The 12,757-nt window shown below is 38.5% G+C and overlaps 1 pseudogene; it reads right to left on the bottom strand.

Annotated features, from left to right (window-relative positions):
* Window positions 1-2,480: 2,480 nt before the first annotated feature.
* LOC139710389 (very long chain fatty acid elongase 6 pseudogene) lies at window positions 2,481-3,785 on the bottom strand (annotated as a pseudogene).
* Between the last annotated feature and the right edge of the window lie 8,972 nt (window positions 3,786-12,757).

Raw genomic sequence — 12,757 nt, forward strand, 5'->3', positions numbered from 1 at the left:
GATAAGTGATATGTACCGTAGTCAGTGGTCTCATGAACACGGGGAATTCATCCGGTAAACAAGCTACGCACTGAAAATCATAAGCCACAGTAAAAAAAGGCATTTATAACATTATAATAATGTTCAGCCAAAATGTATTGTTCAATAATGCCTCTTATATCAGTACCTACTTGTATGTCAAGTTGCTAATTCAGGCATTGTAATGAAGTGTAATGCACTAGCCTGAATAACATGCACTATTGTACATTTTGATATTTCTTGACCTGGAAGTACTACACAATGGAAATTGAAGCAAGACTAAAACATTATTTTTGTTGTAGTTTACGGTAATTATGTGTACATGTTACTGTAAAAGTGGAAATTTTCGCGCGTTTCGCGCAATCAGAAACTAGCGCAGAAATAAAGCACGCAAATATTTTTACATGCTATATGTTCCAGTAGTTGATGTCTTTATTCCGCGGAATTAAAAACATGTGAAACTCTTGTCACCCAGCCAATCGCGAAAAATTAGTCGTGCGAAAATATCCACTTTTACATTATCACTAATCAATCTAGTTTCACCAAGGAGGAACCTCCTTGGTGAAACCAAAGCTTTGGTTCCACTCAAAACTAGAACACAAATTTTATAGGGGTTTCCCCTTTACAAGTACAGTAGGCCTATTCAATGGCATAAGACACAGCATCCAGGCAATACAAAAGCAAGAAATACTAAATGAAAAAACAAATGCACAGATTTCTAACAATATCTAATTCAGGCATTAAGATCTATGTCGTTCAATTCTTCCAAACATCATATAAATTTATCATTTCTACTTTTTACAAAAACATCACACAGGCAGCTACAGTACTATGATACATTGTATATGTAGGGCTACACATTGATTAGTGGCAAGCTTTTCCTTTTGTTTTTTTGAGCAGTTGTTGGCTCGTCATACCATGTTCAGATTCGATTTTTGCCGATAAACATACATTGTATATTCCAAATATGCAGTGAAATTAAAACAAAATACATGTTAATAGGCATTTTGCCCACAAAGGCAACACAAGTCATAACAAAAGAAACAAAGTTGCATCGAGGCTTAAAACAAGTCAGTTTAGTCATAAAATATCAGAGCTCTTTATGCTCGGCCAATTCATAAAGTTCTGGAAGAATACATTGTACACAATGACATGTAATTCATGCAGTAGTCACCACAATGGTACATGTGTGTGCGCATATAATACCTACACTCTGTTCGTAAATCTCATACGCTTTCGAGACCACTAATGAGTTGTGCAGAAACTACATTGTATTACCAATCACCCATACTTAAGCTATAAACTATACATTGTAATATGTGCTGCCAATTTGGGCAACATCAAAGCTTTCACATGTGAATGTTTGGGTTCTATTATTACGGCATCAATTTTAGATACATGCCAGGAATCCTCAATTAACAGAATTTGCCCTTTGTTGTTTAACTCTCAAATGCATCCTGAAACATCACACACACACAAAAAAAAAATCAATCATATGGGAGCAATTAAAGTGCCACATATTATCTTACACTGTAACTGTGCCACTTGACTTATGCAAATATATACACACCATTTTTTCCCAAAAATGCAGAAGCCACATGCATTCTTTTTTAATTAAAAAAAAAATTCTTCACACAAAATATAAACAAGTCCATTTCAGTATATTACCCAAGCCTGATAATTAAACATGGAAATCACACAAAATAATCAGGAATTTGAGCATCCATTATCTTCTTAAAACATTTTGTATCAATGGCAGAGCAGATCCAAGCCATGTCTTGTTCTTGAATACAATTTTGTACTAAAAGCCGTTTAGAGCCCATTGCCTGCAATTAACACTTTGCTTGTTTAAAGATGGAGGGCAATGGGATAGCAATTTCACTTTCATTTGGGAACTTCAATTGAGAATTTACATTTAATTCAACAATACCTGTTATCTTTTTAAGCTTGTTACATGCTAAAAAAAAAAAAAAGGATCGAAATTACATGTATGGAAAATACACTCACAACATAAAATTCAGCCTGCACTTTATCATCTAATACATGTATCAAATCCACCTACCTCTCCTGAACATACTCAAGATAATGTATTAGGTTCTAGTTCATTCATTCACTGCAAAAACAGAATTTGGACTCAGGCTCATGTGCACACGCATAGTTTGGATATTTCTTAATTACATGAGGTGACTTAAATTCAACTTCACTTTTCAAAGCTTTTGACAGAAATTTAGTTCAAAATAGATTTGGACTCAGGCTCATATGCACACTCACGGTTTTGAGATTTCTTAAATTGCATGATGTGACTTTTCAAAGCTTTTGACAGAGATTTAGTTCAAAACAAAAATGTACTTTAATAGACATCTCATAATGGAGTACTTGCAATTTAGCATCAAATGAACTACACTACAGTGCCACTACAGCCGTAGTTAGTTCAGAGTGTCACAAAGCAAAGCGGTGGGAGTGTCAATTTCATGAGGCCACGCCTTCTTTCTCTCTGCGTCGCATCCCATTGGTCAATTGAGGAATGGGACTAGATGTAGTGGGAGTGTCATGAGTGCCATTGACACCATTGGTGACCTTTCTGCTGTCTGCTACATCGAAAGATTTTCGGGCACGCGGATTCCGAATGTATGCATTGTAAAAGAAGTGGGCAAAAAGAATCATGTAGCTGGTATAGACGACGATACCGAAAATTAATTCGGGGGTTTCCGTAGAGCAACCGTCGCTGTAAACTTTGTGGTAAACTGCGTAGAGTACAGCGAACATTCCCATAAACATTTGGCTGAGTTGTAGCGTAGTGACGCACATTGCGATTTTGCGGTTGATCCGAAATCCTGCCGCACGTGCCGCATAGTAGCTGTACATTAGACTATGGACGAAGTAGTTCATTACACAGAACCAAAATGCGACCGAACTGCGCGTGGAATACAATCGCCAGGCGAAAATAAGCGTGCTTGCGTGGTGATACCAGTGTAGAAATATCAGTTTCTGCTTCCGGAGAATGATAAAAGCTGTGTCTACTAGCTCCGGAAACTTCGAAAGGACGAATAGCAATCCCCATATTCCGATGTAACCCTTTGCGAAATACCGGGTTCCGCAAATCGTAGCATGAAATCCATCATAGCGAATTGCGTTGATAAGAACGGGCAGGCAACGCACGGTACCAACGATGCTGAACACCCCTATACAGAAGTTCCATATGATCAGCGGCGTACGTAGCTTGAATGGGTCTCGTGGCTCCATCCATTGCTTCGCGGGATGGATCAAAATTATATAAATGGTGGATGCTATAAAGGTGGTATACCATACTGCCCGACACCAGTCAATCCATGCCTCATCAAACATGGACTCGAACGGAAAAATTGGCTCTATCTTCCATACAGATTCAGCCATTTCACTACAATTCTCGAGTAAAACCCTAAGCAGAATCTCTTCACCAAGAAATCTCACTCTGGTGGGCGTCCGTCCGGTCCGCAGCCCCTGCAATCAACGCTGATATGCGGTCGGCGAGAAGATTCTAGCCAGCTGCAGAAGAGCTGCCTATGGAGCATCCAGGGCAACTGAACGTAAAAGAAAGTCGTCGGAGCCAGCCAGTGAGGTTGCTCGCTGATTATCGATGTTTAAAATGTCGCTACTTTGATTTCCTGTGCTTTCCACAGCTGCAGAAGCTTTTGTATGAAGTGCAGTGTCAGTCTCGGTAGCAGTGCCGGTAGAATACCTGCTGAAAGTGAATTTTATAGACAACGTGGGTACACGAGACTGATTTCTCCTCAAATGATCTTTGGAGCCGGTCGCTGGCGAGCTGCGCGCGTGCGAATACGCGAGCGAGTGTGAGAGAGATCGACCGACAGTAGATCAGAGCGCAAGCATGGTACGTGCGTGTATGATATGCAACGATGACATCTCGTAGTCTGCTTGTGTGTGTGTGTGTGTATTATGATATGGCGTGTTAAATGTTTTATGTGTGCATAATTTACTGGACATGCGCACATCGTATAACGATCTGCTACTAACTCAGTAATCGCCATTTGTAACAGCTCTATGGTAATCGCACACTTGTAATCCGAAATTCCCCACGATCAGCTGGGAGGATTACACCGTACCAAGGAGGTACTAGGCAAGCTTGCCTAGTACCTCCTTGACCGTACTAGTAATTTCATCAACGTGGACTTTATTTTTTGTTCGTCTGTCCCAACCTGACGTCACTCACGGGCATGCAAATTTTGGGAGAATGCCCCGGTTAGACCCAGAATGGGAAGAGCAGTGATTTTTGAAAGAATTATCTTATATGTCCACACGCCCATTTCTGATTTTTTTTTTTTTTTTTTGGGGGGGGGGGGGGTTAAGAAATCCCGCAACAATATTAAGGAATTCATTTCTTTTAAGCTGCTGTTTTGATTAAAACACTTTCTACATATTTCACTCAAAGAGTCGGCCACAGATCGTCAAAGTTAATTTCGAAAAAATGCAAAAAACAAACAAACAAACAAACACCTAAAAAAAGAAATCCCTCACGTAGGAAGGATCTTCCCCTCCCACACCCTCTCCCGAATATAATTATGTAGGTAATAAAAGTATGTTCTTGCCCTCATTGTTTTCAAATTTGCCTTTGTTTCTCCATCTTTATATAACGTACCGAGTTAACTGGAATTTGACATTGAGCTGACTGTTGACTCATTCTCAGCAGTGCACGTAAATGTCATCTGCAGGTTGTCTTTAATTCTCACCTCCCTGTTTATGTGAAATTAAAGGGAAAGTTTACCCAAATATACATAGGCCTATGGATTGAGTGAATGCAGCTGTATAAGTAGAACACATCAGTGAAATTTTGAAGAAAATAGGATAATCCGTTCAAAGGTTTAAGAATTTCTGAAGTTAAAACAAATACGGCTGAGAATGTTACTTATTGTGACATCACACCAGGGCCCCGTTGCAAGAAACTTTGCGTTTAAACGCAACTTGCAACTGATTGTCACTGGCCAATCACAATCATTGTTGCATGCATGTCTTCCTAACAGGGCAGACCCTGAGCCAATCAGAATGGTTGTTTCAAAATTAGCAATTATTTGCAATTGATTGCAACTTTCTTGCAACGGGGCCCAGAACAACGATATAACAATACATTTCACTTCTCTTATAACTGAAAAGAACAATTGACTTATACCTCTTCTGTAGAAAGCGATTGGATGATACTCTTAACATAATATTATTATTATGTCAACAAGTTAAATGAACGTGCACTTTTCATAAAAAGTGAAATGTTGTGATATTCTCTTTATATTTTTTATATCGTTGTTAGGTGTGATGTCACAATTCAGCCATTAATAGTTGTCTTCTCATCGATCCAGCCGTATAGCCACAGTAAAACTTTTAAAATTAATAACTTTTGAACGGATTATATCCGATTTTCCTCAAACTTTCATTGATGTGTTCTATTAGGATTTCTGAATTCATTCGATCCACATGCATATGGGTAAGGAAGGGGGTATAACGCCAAAGGGGATCACCACTACCCCCTCCCCCCCCAAAAAAAAAACAAAAAAAAAAACAAAACACACACAAACACAAACACACTTAAACATGCGCACATGCATATAAAAGAAAATGTAATACCCATTATCCTTTGCAGTATAACGTGAAGATTTTAAAGGCAATTATAGAAAAGGGGATTAATCAAGGAAGAAAAGCAGCGGAAAATTAGGAATGTATACGATTTTGAGGAAAAAAATAGAGCAACACGAAGGAGGAGAAAGAAAATCGAAGAAAGGAGAAAAGGACCATGGGGTAAGAAGAAGGTGAACGTTGGATGATCTAGGATGAGAAAGAAACCTGCAAAAGCCGTACAGGCGATGTCAAATCAAAATGCTCATCCGTAAATCAGTACTAGTCAAAGAGGTTCGTATATCTGTTACACTCCACTCCTTCATTTGCTCTTGTCAAACTATAAAACTACACAATGGAAAGGCAATCGGTCGCCAATCCGAATAGCCTCTTGCTCACCTCAGCTTAATCCTCTTTTCTCGTATTATAGCCGCTGACTTCATTAAAGCATTCTCCTCTGCATCTCTCTCTCTCTCTCTCTCTCTCTTCAATGTGGTGTGTGCTTGTGTGTGTGTATGCGCGCGCGTATATAATTATGGGTGGTGTGTATTGCACAAAGAGATTATATACAATCTCTTTGGTATTAAAGGACAAGTTCACCTTCATAAACATAAGGATTGAGAGAATGTAGCAATATTAGTAGAACATATCATTGAAAGTTTGAGGAAAATCGGACAATCCGTTCAAAAGTTATGAATTTTTGAAGTTTTTGTGCAGTAACCGCTGGATGAGAAGACTACTGCAGTGTGTGAATAACTTAGATGTCACATGCGTACAACAATATAAGGAAAATATAAAGAGAATTTCACAAAATTTCATCTTTTGAAAAAAGTACACATTCCTCCGACTCGTTACCGACAAATGTTATGGGTAATATTATTCCCCCTGCCTTTAGAAAGAGGCAAGTCAAGTGTTCTTTTATCATGCGAAAAAAGTGAAAATATGTTGAATTTTCTTTACATTTTCTTTATACTGTTGTACGCATATGACTCACAAGCTGTAGTAGTCTCCTCATCCAGCGGTTCCAACACAAAAATTTTAAAAATTCATAACTTTTGCATCGATTGCCCAATTTTCCTCAAACTTTCACTGATGTGTTCTACTAATATTGTTGCATTCTCTCAATCCTTATGTTTATGAAGGTGAACTTGTCCTTTAAATGACTTGTTTGATACTTCGTTGATATGACCGTTGGCACGAATAAATAAAAGGTGATTGAACAACACCAGTAAGAAGAAGACGGAAAAAGAAAGAAAAGAAGAAAGATGGAAAGAAAGAAAGAAAGAAAGAAAGAAAGACGTGTCTGACGAATAAAAGAAAAAACTTCGAGTCACTATGTCTGTGTGCTTTACCTGTGAATGGCGAGAAATGATAGTCGGCTGTGACCTGGAGTGTTTGCCCCTGTGAGTCCTCAGTGTTTGTTCAAGCGGATTTGTTCGAAGTATACCTGGCAAATAATGATGAGCTGATTATTCAACCATTCTCAGAGGCTATTAGAATCAGGAAGGTTTCGTCTCACCTCCCTGCTAGAATACAATGCAAGTCGTCATCAGACATTTCTATTGCAGCCCCCCCCCCCCCCACCCCCTCCTCCCCCACTGGCCGAACATATTTATCAAAAGACAGACACAGTTGCGCACACACAGAGAGACAAACACACGCAATGACAAGTTGTCCAATTATTTTCATATAACATTTAATACCGACTGACAGAGCTAGTGAAATCATGGTGTGAGTGCAAAATGCAATTATTGGGTTGACATGCAAGGCATAGGCCTTATTGGAGCTATAGTTACGGATATTATACCCCTCATGCAGTCAGATATTATAGTTTCATGCTATCCGCAGGTTTTATTAAATTTGTGAAGCGTATAGTTTGTAAGGCAACACGTGAAAAAAAAATTATAACTTGGGAGAATATTCACACTCAGATAGGACAAAGCTTTGATAACCGAGAGCAAGGAACTGAGGAAGTAGAAGCTATAATGCAATCAATCTGTTCGATATTGTTGTATTTTCTTTCGGCAGTGTTCGTTGTTGGAAACGGGTGATGTTCGCTGCTGTACATTGAAATGAGGTTCGGTATTCCGAATGCTCGTTATTCACATCAAAACACACAATTCCCCTTTACCGGTTCGTTAAAACTGAAAATTTATTCAAGATTCCGCATTCCACGGGGCCTATGCGTTATTACGACCCATCCGTTAATCTAAAAATGGCATGAGGTTTGTGATTTGATATATATAATTAAATGAAGATTTGTTAAGCAAATAAATAAATAGATAGATAAATAAATAAATAAATATATATATATATATATATATATATATATATATATATATATATATATATATATATATATAAGGTTCATTAACCCGAAGATTAAAATAACTGCGGATATAAGGAATCGTCAGAATCATGAATCTGCTTCTTTTTCTGATTACCGAAACTTCAGAACAACGAATCGTATTTCATTTTCGGATTATATAAGTGAACCTTCAGAATAACGAAGTGTAACCATTGAAAAACTTGCATTTGAAGAATTACAGGCAAGTTATCGGCCTACTCTCTGAAAAAAAGAATCGAGTGAAAATGGTCACTCTTGAAGGAGTGAAAAACAGAAGTGAATTAAGAGTAAAATTGGAGTGAATTTTTAGTGAAAATTCACCCATTTTAAAGTGACCTCATGGATCACTCGAAGATTTTGGAGTGATCCCTGAGGTCACTCCAAAATCAATGAAAATGAACATTTTCACTCAAATTCACTCCAATTTTACTCTAAATTCACTCTTTTCTGTTATTCACTCCTTCAAGAGTGAACATTTTCACTCGATTATTTTTTCTTTTTAGAGACTATAGTGGCTCTGCATCGGTATGATTGACGACTGGACAAAAGGAAGGAAAACAGGAGCTGTATAGCTGAATTATCAAAATACCCTGAATATGATCCATCTGAGGTGGTGTGTGATGCAAGCGTGGGCGATGCGTTGATGGATTCTCATTTATTACATCTCATAATAAATTGTCATTATTTTATGAGTTTATTGAAGGCAATAACACTTTGCTCCATGCAAAGGTCCCATGACATATGACACATCTCGGCAATTCTCATTTCACCTGCTCCATATATTTGGGAAAGAGGCCGTATAGAAGAGTCCAAAGTCTAAACAATTCTTTTTGACTGTTTTTTTTTTTTTTTTTTACTTTCCAGTCGCAATTTATAATCATACACCGCTTGATGTGTGTACAGGTTTTAATGAAGGAAATTACAGAGCAGTCGTAAACTCACTAGATGAGGAAGAATTATAACATAATTATGTATAGAGAAATTGTGTGAAAACTGCAAAGTTGCATGTTATACTCAGTCTCTCATACCAGATGTTAGGTCAAAAAGGTTATAGGCCTATACAACGGGCAAAACATCGTGTCCGAGGACGATATCATCTGGAAACATTCAAAATAATGGCCTTGTGTTACAACCGGAAGGCCTTCTCTTTACTTATTCTTTTATTTACCTATATTTATCTATCTATTTATTTATTCATTTTTTTTTGGGGGGGGGGGGGCGATTTCATGGGTACAGAACCAGTTTGACTCTCATGGTGATAAACAATTTAGATCTGCCACGCAAACTCTAATACGACGTTAATTAAGTAAAAAATGATGTTCTACACAAGGGCGAGAGAGCTGTGTCCTTTATCCAACCCGTAAGGCTGCGTTGTCTTAGCGTTCGCGTCACAGGTTCACGCCAGCTCGCTATAGGCAAGATAGGCCTACATTGCGAGCGACGCGGTATGCATGCAGGCTGAAGGAATTATGTTACTTTTAGTCAAATTCACCGATGTGCCAAGTGCCAGTCTTGTGCTTTCAGCCATAGATATACCTTTAAAAAAAATCAAATTCCTTTACAATGACCGATGATGATAGGACCTATACGAAAAAAACCCAACAAGCACGCAAATTGAACAAGCTCTGAAAACTGGCAGATTCCTGGCGGGGGACATACATTAGAGGTCACGTTAAACCCATTTCAATGATAAGACTAACATTCATAATTATGATCTTGGGCATTCGGTATAACCTTGGGCCCACCGCACGTTCGTTCAGTGCTTCACTGCATGGTGATAAACACCTACATTTCCTAAGCAACCAATGATGAGGGTATACGGAAGCTTGAACTGGCAAGTTATATAGGCGCCCTATTTAGGACGCAAAGGCAAGAAGGCAATTAACTTCTTAAAACTCCCCAAAGGGGCCCTGTTCTCCTGTCGATAACAGCGTGTCGAGATTTACACGTCGCCTTCTTGGCCTTGTCGAGGTCGCATGGCGTTCTCTCATTCTCTAGCTAGTATGAGTGAGCTATTATTGATCTGCGATGCCGACGCTACGACGACGCTTTGAGGCAAAAAAAAAAAAAAAAAAAAAAAAAAAGAAAAAGAAAAGACGTTCTGCTCATGCGCATAATTGAATCTATTTTCCGCACGCCCATGAAGTATACATGCATTGTTCCTCCTAACTATTGTATATATATAAATATATGTTGTTATATATCTGGGATACTACATGAATCTTTTGCAAATGTTTGAACAATATTATTTCATGACATGTATACTTTGTACTATGTTTTGATTTTCGTTGATTGGAAATAAACTATGATTACATTGAATTGAATGCGCGAGACAGCCATTTCCATTGCCTGCCCAACGTTACGTGGGAAAAAGCGCCGTTATAGGCTATAGCGTTCTTGTCGCAGACGTAACGCTCGCCAGTGCCGCAGGCCTATACTAGTATGGCCCTGACGCTCGCTAGATATCGAGAGAACGCCACGCGGCCTAAGAAATATCTAGGGCGCCTATATGCTAGAGTGGCTATGGAACACGGGCGAATTCGGATAGCCTCATCGCCTTCCTTTCCCTAAAGAAAGATTCAACTTAGGCGGGTTTGATACACATCCCTTCTACAACTACGTATATACACCATGGCTCTTTTAAAGAGCAGCCTCATCGAGCCATGTTTGACCGTCTCGTGACCAGTAGGTCACTACAAGTGATAATAATAATAGTGAAAATGATAATAGTTATCATCATCACCATCATCATCATAAATTAGAGTGTGTTCACATCACAGTGTGTTCATCATGAATGTGTGTCCACATCTATAGTGTGTTTATGTTAAGAGTGTGGCCACATTATAGTGTGTGTTCATGGTAAGTGCTTATCCACATCGAGTGTACATGTGTTCAATGCTAGAGTGTGCCCAAATTACAGTGTGTTCATGGTAAGTGTGTGTTCGCATCTGTTTATAAGTGGAGAGTGTGCCTATATTGTAGTGTGTTCATGGTTAGTGTGTGTCCACATCAAGTGTGTTCAATGCTATTAGAGTGTGTCCACAACCGTGTGTTCACGGTTAACGTGTGTCGACATCAAGTGTGTTCCATGCAAGAGTGTGTCCACATCACAGTGTGTTCATGGTTAATGTGTGTCCACATCAAGTGTGTTAGTGGTTGGGGTGTGTCCACATCAAGTGTGTTCACAGTTAGTGCGTGTCCACAGCTAGCATGTCCATGGTTTGTGTGTATGTGTGTGTGTATATAGTTGTGTGTATCCATAATTTATTGGAGCCCAGTTTGTGAGTGTGGATGGCAGTTATGATTTATCCAAAATTTAGGAGTGTCAGTGGCTACAAAAGTGTCCACAGTTAGCCACGTGCTCGTGACAGGTGTGAGTTTAAGTGATTGTGGCCTGTGGTTACTTTGTGTCCACAGACAATGTGCCTCCACAGTTTTAGTATGTATGGACAGTAAATTTGTGTTTGTGATTTGCATGAGTCTACAGTGTGTTCATAGCTTGAGTGTGTTTACAATCTTGCAGAGGTCCACACTTGACGGCACTCAGACACACATTAACAAAGATTACCACCAGGTACATTCATGATACACAGATTAACACCAGGCACATTCATGATACACAGATTAACACCAGGTACATTCATGATACACAGATTAACACTAGGCACATTCATGATACACAGATTAACACCAGGTACATTCATGATACACAGATTAACACCAGGTACATTCATGATACACAGATTAACACCAGATATACATTCATGATACACAGATTAACACCAGGTATTGATATGTATTGGCTAGATTTATTGTCATAAATATATACAGCAGGGAAGTAACAAGCTAATTCTTTCTCTCCCTCTCTCTAAAAAAGAAAGAAACAGAGGAAAACAATTGGTGTCTTTACACTAAGATGTTGTCTGTACTGATGAAATAACAAATGGAATAATCACACAAGAGTCTGGACTCAAAACTAGCGATGACCATACCCTGCAGTCTTGGGTAACACAATAACAGGTTATAAAAGCAGATACGTGTATTTCATTAAAATCACATCAATACAATTTCCTACTGAGGCAGGTATTGCTGTAAAGGTGCTTGATAACAAATGCTCTGTTCGATACCAACCAACCTCTCTTGATCTAAGGCTACAAAATCATCAACCAAGACCTTCAGAATGATTCACAAAACTTCAAAATTTCATTAAAAAAAAATAGTAATAAAAGTATGAACATCATATTCCCATGCTGTAAATTTATCAACTGATCTCCAGATCCAAGAATAAGCACAAAAGATGCCATTCAAATCTTCACAGTGAAATGTGGCTGAGAGATACATTGTACTTCACTGAACACACACTGCCTTCATCTTTGGCCTGGAGTTCCATGCTGGTCATTTTCTCCCCCGTTATACCTGCTCCCAAAATAAGAATATTTTCATGATAAGGGCTTGATGAGGGGTTAAAGGGATGGAATAGTTCTGGTTGAGATGGGGCTTCATGTTTCCATTTTTTTTTTGTGTGTGTGATATTGAAAAACTTTTTTAATGAAATATTAAAGAGCATACGAGTGTAAGTAAGAGGAATTTAAAGTTTATTTCATGAAGCTAGGATTTGGCATAGCTAAGATATCTAAGAACAAAGAGGTCATAATAAAAGATGGGACCCACTTTTTATTAGGACCTCTTTGTTTTGCTTTGTTTTACTTTGTTTTTGGATATCTCAGCCATTTCATAACTGATTTTCATCAAAGACACTTTGAATTTCTCTTAGAATTGTATGTTCTTTAA

This window comes from Diadema antillarum, unplaced genomic scaffold (assembly GCF_040938485.1).
Source record: "Diadema antillarum isolate AM-2024a unplaced genomic scaffold, OU_Dant_1.0 seq00001528_RagTag, whole genome shotgun sequence".
In the NCBI taxonomy this organism is placed as follows: domain Eukaryota; kingdom Metazoa; phylum Echinodermata; class Echinoidea; order Diadematoida; family Diadematidae; genus Diadema; species Diadema antillarum.